Source organism: Eublepharis macularius, chromosome 4 (assembly GCF_028583425.1).
Source record: "Eublepharis macularius isolate TG4126 chromosome 4, MPM_Emac_v1.0, whole genome shotgun sequence".
In the NCBI taxonomy this organism is placed as follows: Eukaryota; Metazoa; Chordata; class Lepidosauria; order Squamata; family Eublepharidae; genus Eublepharis; species Eublepharis macularius.
In genome coordinates this window covers 51,568,274-51,582,350 of record NC_072793.1, presented here as the reverse complement: position 1 = coordinate 51,582,350, position 14,077 = coordinate 51,568,274, and positions in this window count along the sequence as shown.

Sequence of the window (14,077 nt, the reverse complement as noted above, 5' to 3'; positions counted from 1 at the left end):
AGCGGCCTATCCGGACAGGGGCTGGCACTTGACCAACCACCAGGGCAATGTCCTTAGGGCCAGGGCATTGGCGGGGGAGGCGGCTGCCATCGAGTACGATGAGGCCTTCCGTAAGAGGGCCTCCCATAATCCCAGGGCTAGATGGGACCTGATCAGCCAGAAGCTGTGGCTCTGGCTGGTGGGGCCCCACATCAGGGGCCGGGGCGACAACTCTCGGGGCATGAGGGGGCCCTCCCGCCGGGACAAGAGCAGAGGGCTGTGTTGGGAGTACAATCAGGGCAAGTGCACGCGCTCGCGATGCAAGTACGAGCACAACTGCGATTCTTGTTTTGGTCCCCACCCCCGGGCCTCATGCACCCGCAATACGGGGGGCCCGCAGCCCTTTCGCGCCAGCCGGTCCTCCAACGGCGGCCCCCGCAAGGAGGGAGGATCGGGCACCGCCGGGACGCAGCCCACCGCCCCTAGCAAGTGAGGTGCCGCGGGGGCTGGGAGGCCTGGCGCCCACCCCAGTTAATATCAGGGCGCTTCTCCCTCTCCTGCTCCGCTACCCCAACAAAAGGGCCGCGCGCTATTTGGCCGAGGGGTTCACGGGGGGTTTTCGGATACCATACACAGGGCCGCGGGTCCTCACCTCCGCTGGCAATTTAAAATCCGCCAGGGAAATGCCGGAGATAGTAGCAGCCAAGCTGGCCAAGGAGGTGGCTGCGGGGAGGGTGGCAGGCCCCTTCCACTCCCCCCCCCTGCCGAACCTGAGGGTGTCTCCGCTGGGGGTGGTCCCCAAAAAGACCCCGGGGGAGTTCCGCCTCATCCATCACCTCTCGTACCCACGGGGGGCATCAGTAAATGATGCTATACCCCAGGAGTTTTGCTCAGTAAGGTACGCATCATTCGACCACGCGGTCAGGCTGGTCCAAGCTTGTGGCAGGGGGGCCTTAATGGCAAAATGTGACATACAGTCAGCCTTCCGGCTGCTGCCGGTTCACCCGGGGGACTTCTGCTTACTGGGTATCAAGTTTTTAGGCAGCTGGTATGTGGACAAGGCCATGCCCATGGGTTGCTCGGTCGCCTGCGCAGCATTCGAGACCTTTAGCACCTTTGTGGAATGGGCGGCTAAGGAGCGCATGGGCGCCCCACACATCACGCACTATTTGGACGATTTTTTGATATCTGGGCCCCCCCGTGGGCCCGGGTGTGCAGAGCGGCTCCGTGCGTTCCAGGATCTGGCAGGTGAGCTGGGGGTCCCCCTCGCGCAGGAAAAAACCGAGGGCCCCACAACACGTCTCGTTTACCTAGGCATCGAGCTTGATTCGGTGGCCGGGGTCTCTCGCCTGCCGGCAGACAAGCTGGCCCTTCTCCGTGCACTGCTTTCCAGCGCCAGGGCGCGCAGGAAATGCACACTCCGGGAATTGCAGGCCATCATTGGCCACCTCAACTTCGCCTGTAGGGTGGTGTCCCCGGGCAGGGCCTTTTGCGCTCGGCTGGCGCACGCCACCAGGGGGGCCACCTCTCCCTTCCACCATATCCGCATCACGAAGGGCATGAGGGAGGACCTGGGGGTCTGGCTAAGGTTTTTGGAGGGTTTCAATGGGGTCTCGTTGTGGCAGGTCCCTCTGGATCTGGGCTCCAGCCTCCAGGTCCACTCGGACGCTTCCGGCAGCCTGGGCTTTGGGGTATACTTCAAGGGGCGCTGGTGCGCTCAGCGGTGGCCGCCATCCTGGGCGGGCAATGGGATCCTCAGGGACCTGACCTTCCTCGAATTATTCCCCATCGTGGCCGCGGTGGTAATGTGGGGGGACCTCCTCCAGAACAGCAAGGTTACCTTTTGGTGCGACAACATGGCGGTGGTCAGGGTGGTTAACAAGCAATCCTCTCGCTCTGAGCGGGTCATGCGCCTGGTACGTCACTTTGTCCTCTCCTGTCTATCCGCTAACATTACGTTCTCAGCGCGGCACGTGGCAGGCGTGGATAACGGCATTGCAGACGCACTATCTCGATTCCAGATGGAGAGATTCTTCAGCCTGGCGCCAGCAGCCCAGACCGCGCCAGAGGAGTTCCCGCAAGACCTGTGGCTTCTTGGCAACAATCCGTGATGCAGGGAGTACTCAGTTCCATTGCCCCCTCCACACTCCGTGCCTACTCGGCGGCGGAACAGCGGTTCTGGGCCTTTACTCGTGAGGTCGGGGGGCCCACGTCTTGGCCCGCCCCCCAGGACATGGTGCTGCGGTACCTGGCCTACCTACGGGCCTTGGGGCGGGCCCCCAGCACTATGCGGGGGGATTTGGCCGCCATTTCATTTTTCAGCAAGGCCCTGGGCTTCGAGGACCCATGCGATTGCTTCGCGGCCAGGCGAGCGGTGGAGGGGTGGAGGCGCCTGGCTCCTCCCCCCCCGGATAAGCGCAGACCCATCACGCTGCCCATTCTGCGTGAGATCACGCTCCGCACCAAGGACATCTGCTGGTCGGAATTCGAGGCCATCCTATTCCGCGCTGCCTTTTCCCTGGCCTTCTTCGGGGCCCTGCGGGTGGGGGAGCTGGTTTGCGCCTCAAGAGAGGACACCTCCGGGCGGGCCCTGCAAGTGGGGGATGTGTCCTGGGGCCGGGGCGGGCTAACCATCAACATCCGGAGGCTAAGACCGATCAGCTGGGGCGAGGGGCCAGCATCTTCCTTCGCCCCGCTGCCATTGCTGCCGTATGCCCGGTCCGGGCATTGGAGGAGTATCTGGCTCTGCGCCCCTCTGGCCCCGCGCCCCTTCTGGTGCACGCTGACTGCTCCCCTGTCTCGCGTTTCCAATTCGCAGCGGTGCTCCGGGCATGCTTGGCGGCCGCGGGTCTGCCCCAAACGGAGTTCGGGACCCACTCCTTCAGGATCGGGGCCGCCACGTCTGCCAGCGAGTGGGGCCTGGCCTCCTCCCAGATCCAAGCCATAGGGCGGTGGAGGTCCTCCGCATATCGCACTTACGTGCGCCCCTCGCGGGCTGGGCGTCGCTAACACACTACACTTTGCATTCCTGCAGGTCGCTTCACGCAAGTCTGGATTTGTGGGCACAGCATCGTGCACTGGGCTGGAGAATACGCGGCAGCATCAGGTTGGGGCGCGCACCTGGGCCTGCAGGGCACCATCAGGATCTCCTGGATCGGCGTCCGTGGCATGCGCTGGGATGCGATGGTCCCGCTTCTGCTCCAGCGGGCGCGCCGGCAGGACCCACCAGATGGGCTGGTCATTCAGCTGGGGGAAAATGACTTAGGTCTGCGGGAGGGCCCGGACCTGAAGCGGGCAATGATGAGGGACCTGGAGCGGCTCAGGTGCCACTTCCCGCAGGCCCAGATTTTCTGGTCGGACCTGTTGCAGAGGCGCTGCTGGCGCTGGGCACGCTGCCCAGAAAAAGTGGACAGAATTAGACAAAGACTGGCAAGGGCCATGGAGCGTCACGTCCTCGAGCTGGGAGGCACCGTGATCAGGCACCCGGATATTTCGTTCAAGATCGAGGCAATGTACCGCCCGGATGGGGTGCATTTGTCTAGCTGGGGCCAGGACCTCTGGCTGCAGGACTTGCGGGACAATCTCCTGGGGTGGTTGCAGGGCTAGGAGCGTTGGCGGGAGCCGCTTTGGGGCTCTTGTGGCGGGTTGGCATTGGGATCCGATCCCCCGGGGGGGAGATGGGCCTAGCGGCCACATCTAACCCCCATTTATGGGGACCCCCATAAGGGGTTCAGGGGTGAGGTCAGGGGGCAGGCTCAGCTCGGGGGCCTGCCAGAAAGCCTCACTCCCAGGTGGCGGGGGGTCAATAAGGGGTGTACACCCGATTGACCCCGCCAACTGCCATCCCTTGGTTTTCCCCTCCGCAGGGCGGCCTGCGGGGGCTGGAGGGCATCGCCTGGCAGGCGGGCCAGGCGATGAGGGATCCGATCCCTATGCGGCCAATGCTCCTATCCTTGTAACGGTTTAATAAAGTTGTGGCCTTGTTAACCCCATTTTGCTGGTTTGTGTCTTCCTTGCCGCCGCTCTCCCCCGCCTCCCGCTGCCCACTCAGCGCTGGGCAGCAAGCAACGGCCTCAGACTTACCTGGCGGCCGGTTTGCTGTCCGCGCGGGCGGCGGGGGCCGGGGGAAGGATGGGCGGCCGCCATCTTCCCCCTCGGCTGCTTCGCCGGCCAGCCAATCAGTTTAAACCGCCCCCGCCAATCAGCGCGGCGGGGGGCGGGGGGGGCTGGGCGCGGGTCGGACCTGGAGAGGCCAGGTTTCCCTCCGGTCCGTCCGCTGCCTATTTAAAGAAGCAGCCGAGGGGGCCCCGGCATTCGCGCCTTCGCTGCCGATCTCCCACCCACCACTCCCTGTATGATGTGCATTCCTGTTGATGTTTCATTCTGGTTGAGTTCTCTTGTCACAACTTTGGGCGGGTTGGCATTGGGATCCGATCCCCCGGGGGGGAGATGGGCCTAGCGGCCACATCTAACCCCCATTTATGGGGACCCCCATAAGGGGTTCAGGGGTGAGGTCAGGGGGCAGGCTCAGCTCGGGGGCCTGCCAGAAAGCCTCACTCCCAGGTGGCGGGGGGTCAATAAGGGGTGTACACCCGATTGACCCTGCCAACTGCCATCCCTTGGTTTTCCCCTCCGCAGGGCGGCCTGCGGGGGCTGGAGGGCATCGCCTGGCAGGCGGGCCAGGCGATGAGGGATCCGATCCCTATGCGGCCAATGCTCCTATCCTTGTAACGGTTTAATAAAGTTGTGGCCTTGTTAACCCCATTTTGCTGGTTTGTGTCTTCCTTGCCGCCGCTCTCCCCCGCCTCCCGCTGCCCACTCAGCGCTGGGCAGCAAACCAAATTAAAGCAGAAATCATCAATTGGAATAAACTAAAACTTAGCTGGTTCGATAGATTCCATCTAATAAAATCATTTATATTACCTAAGTTTCTTTTCGTTTTCAGAGCACTCCCAGTAACAATTCCCATAACGCTAATTACTCAATGGCAAACAATGATCAATAGTTTCTTATGGCAAAACAAGCATCCAAGAATTTCATATTCCACGTTGAGACGAAAATCTAGAGACGGAGGTTTTAATTACCCAGATCTCAATTTATACCAAGCAGCAATTAGACTTCTAAACTTACTCCAACTCATCTCTGTGGAAACTACAGCAGAATGGATCACCCTTTCCAATACTCAATTGGACAAATTCTCCTTTAATGATTTAATATGGAACAAACAAATAAATAGACCCCAAAGCATTAACAAAAATACGTTTTTATTAGCAATTTTGCAGATATGGGACAAATTTAAAGCTAAACTCATTCCAGAAAATCCAGATTCTCCTCATTTGTTAATCAGTCTTGGTTTCCTCCAGGTCAAGAATCAGATTTCATAAATATATTTCAACAGGCTAAGATGACAAGATTAATTGACATAGCTACAAATTCAGGCCTGATGGAGAAATCAGAAATAGAAGACAAATTAATGCAAAAACTGTTATGGTTTAGATACTTACAGATTAAAAATATGATGGAACAAATAGGCATAAAATCAATAATGAAAACTCCCCTGACGGAATTTGAAATGATATTACGATCTTATACAGTTCAAAAAAAAGGAATGATTTCCATACTTTACACTACATTACTGAATACACTGAACAAAAAGCAAATTCTTTGTCAATCCAGCTGGGCCAAATATTGCAATGTAGATCAATCTCTTGAGACATGGAATAAGATTTGGACTTCAGCTATATTTAGATCAAATGTTACCCTAACTAAGCTGCAAACATTTAAGATTATTCACAGGTGGTATCTTACGCCTAAGAGAGTATCCTATATATATCCATCAGCTTCCCCACAATGCTGGAAAAACTGTGGAGAGATGGGTACGTTTGCCCATTGTTGGTGGGGCTGCCCTTTTATAAAAAGTTATTGGGAAAAAGTGATTGAATCAATCAGAACAATTACAGGATATGAAGTCCCTTTGGATCCCAAAATCATTTTTTTAGATCAGTGGGAAGACTTAGCAATACCTATGATTAAAAGAGAATTGATTGCAACTCTTTTAGTAGTAGCAAAAAATGAGATAGAGTTGGTCTGGAAGAAAGATCATGCACCCTCTGTAGATTCATGGTTTGAAAAAGTATGGAATCATTTCATAATGGAAAAAAACCATAATGACCTTTATATAGCTGAACAGTTTCCTGCAGATTCCAAGTTCATGGAAAAATGGCTTCCATTTTTTGAATATGTTGATAAAAATAATATCCAGCCTAGATCAAAAATACTTCAAACAATTACTCTCTCTAGAAGCTTTACATTATAGCCTATAACTGTATGTACTTAACTCCCTCCTGTATCACAATAGTTTTGTACTGGTTAATGTTTCGGTTTATATGTGTATGTTAGTATGTTGTAATGGTTTAACTGCAATAAAAGTTTTAAAAATTAAAAAAAAAACATCAATTAAAAAAATTAAAAGTATGGAAAACAAAAAAAACACAAAAAAATTAAGAAACTCCTCAAGTTTTTATACAGGATTGTTTAGAGATAGGACTTAATTAAAACAGGTTTTTCTTTGGTAATCTTTGGATTCTTGGCAACTCCATGTTTCCCTGTTTACATAAAATTGAAGAATGACATGCATTCCTTTTATGAGGTGCTATCAACATTTTTTAAAATAAAGTTTGGTGTTATTTCAATACTGTCATTCTCTGAAAATCAAATTGGCTTGTATCCAATGAACCATTAGTGGAACAATGATTCCCCCAGAATCTTCTCCAGTCCCTTCTGATCCATGGAAAGATCATCATTACTGCATGGAGGAGTAGCCACGCAGGTCATAAGCCTGCAGTGGAATGAAGTTGCACTTCCCTCTTTCTTGCTTCAGTGCTTCTCTGCTGATTGATGGAAAAGTGGAGCATTTCCCCCACCTTTTCCCTCTTTACTGAAACTGGGAACCAGAACGTACTGAAGAACTGGAAGCACAAGAAAACTTTGCATGCCTTCCTTCAATGCGATGTGGGATATAAGACACTGCCATCATTGACTGAAGCTGAAACTGTTCCTTCAGGTATAAAGAACACAACATTCCATTTGGTTGTCCACTATCTTGACGTGAATCATAAGGAACACCTAGTTCAGTCTCATGTATCTTAAACACAGGCCCTTTCAGGCTTGCACTATTAAATTTCTCTCTTAAAAGTCTGACAAGACTTCAAGGCACAATTGATAGAAAGAAGTGGCAACAAATGTTCCAAATATACTTGTATCATAACTAACTTGTTCTTCGTGTTTCTCTTTGACCTTCCTCCATCCACATTAAATGTCTGTAGCTGTGCACTTCTGGAGTATTTCTCTTCTATAGGCCCATGACTGCTGAAAAAGTATAATCCATATCTTGACCTTATGCTTTGTCAGTCTTTAATTGTTCTAATTGATTGTTGATTCTAATAAAGCTTTGAATGTCTCAGCTGTCCCTAAATGTGAACCCCCCCCCCCCTTTCAAATAATGAGTGCAGCATTCAGGGGTTTTTAGCACCATCAGCATCATACATTCTCATCTTTTCCCACTGACTTCCCAGCGTGCAACATATTTCACTTAATTTCATGTTTTTTTTCAGTTCGATATACTATATGGGTGAATTGTAAATATCCATATCCAGATATATGTATGCATGTAAAAGAAAGCACACAATGTACTATTAGGTGCAGAATTTGCCTTCTTGAAAATCTGTTTATTTTCAAGTCAAATTTCTATTTGTTATAGTTGCAAATTTCTAGTTCTCACAGAGGCATGAGCCAATGTCTCTAGAATCAGGGACTGGCCCTGACTGGAACAGCCCAGGCTAGCCCAATCTTGTCAGGGTTGGTCCTTGTTAGTTCTTGGATGGGAGACCACCAGGGAAGGGTTACTGTGCAGAGGCAGCCATAGCAAACCATCTCAGTTATCTTGCGCCTTGGTAACCTTATGAGGTCACCATAAATCAGCTATGACTTAACAGCACTTTACACGCGTTACATAGTTTTGATTGACCTATAGCTGATTTAAGAAAGATACCTGTTTTGTGTCTACCATTCAAAATTCACTCAAGACTAGTAGTAGGAGACATTACATCAGAAGAGCAGTTTACTGCAAATTTAGAACACAGCACCAGGACTGATGGTAACATTTTAATGAACAGCTTCTTTTCAGATAATGGATCACTACTAACCTTTTAGATATAGTACAGGCTGTTACTGCTGAATCCCTTCTCATTTATCTAAGCTTTTTTGCTTTCGGCTGTCCATATGCAACCTTTATTGTCATCAGGCCTATGATCAGAAAACTAGAATAAGTAGTTTCCTAGCAGTCCAGCCATGTGCCCCTTCCTATTTTTCCAGGTATACACTGAGATCTCAGAACCAATACTGAAGATGGCAGTGGAAAAGGGCCAATTTCACACAAAGGTCAGCAACTGCCAATCAGTCCTGGGGAGGGAGGGAAGAACCTAGGTTGGCTTGTTCTGCAACACTCCAGCAAACTTCGTAAGAAAGTCCGTAAGAGTTTGCAGAAAACATTAAAAATGGGTTTGCACTGCTAATCCAGTGTCGTGCAGGAGCAGATGCACATTTTATATAGGAACTAAAACTTCTTGGTTTGAAATCTCAGCCGCAAGTTATCTCGTGGATTAGATTCAAACTAAATCTTAAAAGAGATTTTTATCTCTGTAGCTGAACAAAATTCTTATTAGAAGGTAAAGTGCTTTTATGCTTCAGTGCTTTCTAAAATGGCCAAATTTCCTCAAATGATTTGCTTTGAAAAAAAATTTCACTCACAGGGATCCAATTCCTTCATGACCTGGAGCTTGAACATTCAAAGAGACCTGCGCCTTTTTCCTTGATGCTTTTCTCAGTTTATCAGCTGTCAGCCATGAAGCTATTGGAACATATCCATATTGCTTAGCTTAAGCCATTGCAACATGAGCCAGTTCAAACTGACTTTTTTCAAGTGCTTCAAGCTAAGCAACAAAATAGAGAGATCATGCAAAGGACTTTGAAGGAGGGAAAAAGCCAAGGCCACCTGTGCTCTATCAGTAGACGTGTGAAAAATGCTGATATGAAGAGCAGAAATTTGTAGCTTAAGCTATAATATGTACTAGATTAAACTACTCTTCCAATAAAAATGCCAAGTCCTTATATTACAGTAGAGAGAAGGTAGGCGCTAAACATGAATTAGCATGTAATTTAATGAACCTAAGCTTTATTTCCATAATCTAAAGTGCATCAGGAAAGAGAACACTTAAACAAAGTAATGGGCCCAGGTTCTATAAATCATCATGCTGCCTTACAAAAAAAAATCAATAGATCTGTACTGTATGAAGTTGTACATAACTCCAAATGGTACCTGTGTATTAATTGTTTTGAGGGGGAAACAATTTTAAAAGAGTAGATTATAAACATTCAAAGAGAACTGTGGAGTCATTATTTGCTCATCCACCCACCTTCTCCAATCCATGGCATTTTGCAAATAAACCAGCTGATTGTGACGAATGCCTTGACCAGTTAAAAGCTTACACACATGCCTCACACCTTACATGCATGTGTACACACATGCTTCATGTAATTGTGGATTCAATGTTTAACTTGATCTGAGTTTTACATGTGTTTTGTACCATGCCTGATTTATTGGATGTATGCTTGCCTGGGCTATTTATAATCTGATTTTCTTAAGAAGATTCAAGGCTAACTTGACCTCCTTAGCTGGGGGAGGATAAAGTTATTTTATTGAAGTATACACATTTCCAAAGAAGAAATGCAAGCGACATGCAAAGCATAATAAAATCAGATGCAAGAATGCCCTGCTGTTGTTGCAGTCAAAATGGCAGATTAATATTACTACTGACAAAGGATTCCTCTAAAGTAAAGTCATATTCACTCTGTATGGCTAGAAAGCTAGTATTAACTCTTTATAAAAACAATTTTTATTTTGCAAGATTTACAATCTTTGTTCAGCCAATGAAAGTTTCACCTTCACAAATGAACTTTAACATGACAACAACCTGTGTACTACTTAGGATTGCAGTAAGTTCACGATTGAATGCTTTTCAAGAAGGGAAATCTTTCTTCTAGAAAACAAGATGTCAGCAAAAATCATGCTTAGGGTATAGGCACCACAGTGCCTTTTAACTAAAGGATTAACTACAGTTTCTAATTGTTGGTGGTATAATTTACAATATGCATCTCTTAAGCATGTGCTTTAGGTCTAGTCATTCAGCCCTTTGTGGAGGAATTCATTAACCATATTAATTTTGTATTAGAATACTCATATTCTTGAACATGTTAATGTACTTTTAAACTATGCCTGTCTCTTGGAATCTGATGGTCAACAGAAATGGACCCTAAATGGATGCTAGAATACTTACACTAAAACACTGGAAAGATAAATGCCCACTTCCTGCAATACATTGGATTGATGGCCTTATAAACTTACATTTGAATATATCACATATAGACAGCAATTGCATATAGACTTCTTTTTAAATATTTGGAAACCTTTTATGGAAGCATGTGTATAGATTTACTGATATGTGCTTTTGTTGCACCGTTCTTTTTTTTTTAATTTTGCAAAATCACCCTCTTCCCTCAGTACAGCTGCGCTGACAAGAGGCAGAAATTGCTATTTTGTCCCCTTCCCCCCCTCCTCTGCAGCATTCTGAACTGACAGCCCACATGCATCACACAAACCTGGAACTAGACAGAACTGCTAGGTGAAAGATTCATGACCATCAGTGTCTTCTGCTGATTGATAACTAGGTCTAGCCCTTTTATTCTATTATGTCACAATGTCAGTATATGCTAAAACAAGCAAAAATGAAAAGCTGTGCTAGGAAAGTACGCGTCCTGTAAATCAAGGACCGCAATGACCCAAGGAAGCATAACCTAAATTTTGAGACTCTCAGGTAGTTATTAAGGGACCTTGTCCAAAATTGGCCTTTCCCCTCCATTAGCATTCCACACCCTGGGAAACTCTTACAGGATGACTCAGCTCAACCCTACCTTCCTGAGTAGATATAAATTACCTGCCAACTTCTTTTCCACACTGTGACACTGAGAGATCTCTGTCTTTTGGTGCTACACCTCTGAAGATGCCAGTCACAGCTGCTGGTGAAACGTCAGGAACTACAATGCCAAAACCACATCTATACAGCCCGGAAAATCCACAACCACCATCACTTTCCCTCCATCCTTATCTACCAGGAAAAAGTGGAGGGGGGGGGGGGAGAAGAGCCAAAAGGGCTGTCAGCTTCTATAACGTCTTGAAGAGCTTCTTTACCCAACTAAGATTGAATTTCATCCTGCAATCATGGGAGAGTATTTTTGGGAACCTGTGAAGGCAAAAGGTAGGAAGCAGTGTGTGAAACTCTAACCTACAATGAATTTAATTATGAAAAGAACACAACTATCTTTAGAAATATTCTGCCAAGCAGCAATGAACTGCAATCTGTCCTTGAACAATGCAGAGGCAGGCAAGTGTAGGGAGGTCTGGTCAGAATTGGCCTCTTTAACCCTGGTCAGAGTCTTTTGAGGACTGGCTCTGATGGGCTGGCTTGGGATGTCCTGACAACTTTCATTGCAACTGGGATTGGCTGGAATAAGTGGCCCGATAAAATGAACACTGTGGTTGGTATGGGTGATATCTGCAGGCTACTTAATCTCATCTGGGCTGATAATCACGTCTCACAGGTTGTCTGTAGGTTGAGGCACACAGTGGTTGTAGCAGAATGCCATATTTGGCCATCTGTCTCTCTCTCTTTTTTTTTGGAAAGATAGTTATTTGTTTTCCTCTGAAAACAATGAAGTGCTTTCGAAGGGCATGGCTTTGTTTTATTTCAACTTTCAGACAGGAGGGCATAGCCATGCCTGTTGAAGACTACACATGTATTCAGGCCCTGGTTAGAAACATCCAAAACATGTCTGTTTGCACTAATCAGCTGTTTAGAAAGGATTATCACCTCATCCTGACTCAGCTTGGCTAGCAGCTTCTTGTCTTCAGGTAAGGCATCCACATAAGAAGACATCTTCTGCAAAAAAAAAATCTGGTACCCATTCATAATTGCTCAAAAGTTAGCCACCTTTACATTAAGGACAGAGCTGGAATACATTTTCCTGCCCACAACACCCAGTCCCCCCGCCCCGCTTCTCTATCAGCCGGGCTGGAGAGGCTGCCTTGACGATGCGTGGCTCGCAGTTCCTCTGCAAAAAGTGATGAAGCAGGTAGATGAGTAAACAGGAAGAGAAACTGATCCCGCTTCACCTTGTAAAGCTCATCCACCTTCTTGGTGGTTGCTGAAATAGACGCAAGCTTCTGACATAAACTCTCCATAATCATTAAGCCACTGTACTAGGGGTATCAGGCTAAATATTCTGTAGAATACTGTCCTTTGGTTTCTGTTGTGAATTAGAGACAACTATGTTCAGTGACTTTGCCATACATAACATTTGTTTAGTGTACAGCTTGCAATCAATATTTGGTGAAGTATGCTCAGAGTCACCCTCAGCTTCCTCAGGTGAAGGGACTGACATGAAACTAGGACTATGCTCAGAACCAATCAATTCGACCTCTGATTCTGACCTCAGATCCATGTCCTGAGGTATGAAGACGGGAAAGAGGAACCCAGAGTTTCCTTTTTCAGGTTCGAAGGAGCTGAGGTCAGAGACGAGTAAGAGTACATCAGGTAAAACTCACCCCAATCAGGAGCGTAGTTTAGTGGTGGATAGCGCAGATACCATGGAGCTGAATGGTATTGGTGTTGATTAGCCCTGTGTTAAGGCTTCTCCGCGTGCTTTGACTTGTCTCTGTGTTTGCATGGCGGAAGCTCAATCAATCTTTCCCTACAAGCACTCGAAACTAGGGAAATAAAATTCCCTCTCCAGGGTCCGGACAGAATGACCTTCATGATGACCAAATTGGAAGTGGACCAAGTCGACACCAAGATCTCTCGGGACCAAGATTTCTGTTTGTGTCAGCTTCAGAGGGAAGCCATCAGATCCAAAGTTGGCATCGATTTTGGGAAGGGTTTGATAGTCAACAGACATAAGCACTCTGCCAGGGCAGATATTTTTGCTGCTGGGCTTGGGGTGCTAGACATGGCTTTCTCCCACAGCATCGCTTTCAGTTGGGAAGCCCGATCATTCCCTTGTTTAAGGTGTAAACCCTTGACAATGTTTACAGCGTTCAACTATATGGCCTTTGCCCAAGTGAACAAAGCATAAAGAATGGCCATCATTTTCACCACCTTAGTTCCACACTCCTCTAATTTTTTGAACAACTTGTCTGCCATACTGTCAGCTGAGGAGTAAGCATAACTGCACAAAAAGTATAGGCATGACTCACCAATGCAGCAATAGATAAATGAGGCCACAGTAGTGAAGAACAAATTGTAACTTTTAAACTCCAAAACCTTAATTATAACTGCAACTAATTATATTACTGTAACTATATTACTAAAACTACAACCTTCAACTTGTAACTATAAAATGTAACTAGAACTACAGTCTAACCAGAAATAAATGGAGCAAGCTAGCAAGAAAAAGTCTGTTCTTCATAGTGGCAAGAAAAATTGGAGGGAAAAGAAGGTAATCCTTCAATTCATGTGACTGTTTTGGCAGTAAAACCCACTCCGGAGCTGTCCGAGGAAGAGGGGGTCACCCCCTCAGGAGTCTAAGAGCAAGAAAGATCCTTTTCTGAGCGACTGGCCTGCCCAAGCGCAGTCCTAAATTTGGCACTGCACTAAAGACTCTAAATGAACACAAAGATAATAAATTTAAGGAACAAGCACGAGATATGCCTTTACAGGAAGTGTATATTTATAATCTACCAAGTGAACATCAAAACTACATTTTAAAAAGGCAAAGTAGGTTCTTAGGGGAAAAAGGGACCTGTACAGTGTTTTATGAACTGAATCTCTTGTCTCTTTGCACCATAAGATGCTATGCTTATTTTACTGGCTGTATACATTGTGATTTTACCGTTTTATTGTACTAATTGCTACAGCTCTTGGGCTAATGTATTAAACAAATGAATGAATCAAACTACAGGGAGAAAGGAAGAGAGAAGAAACCACTG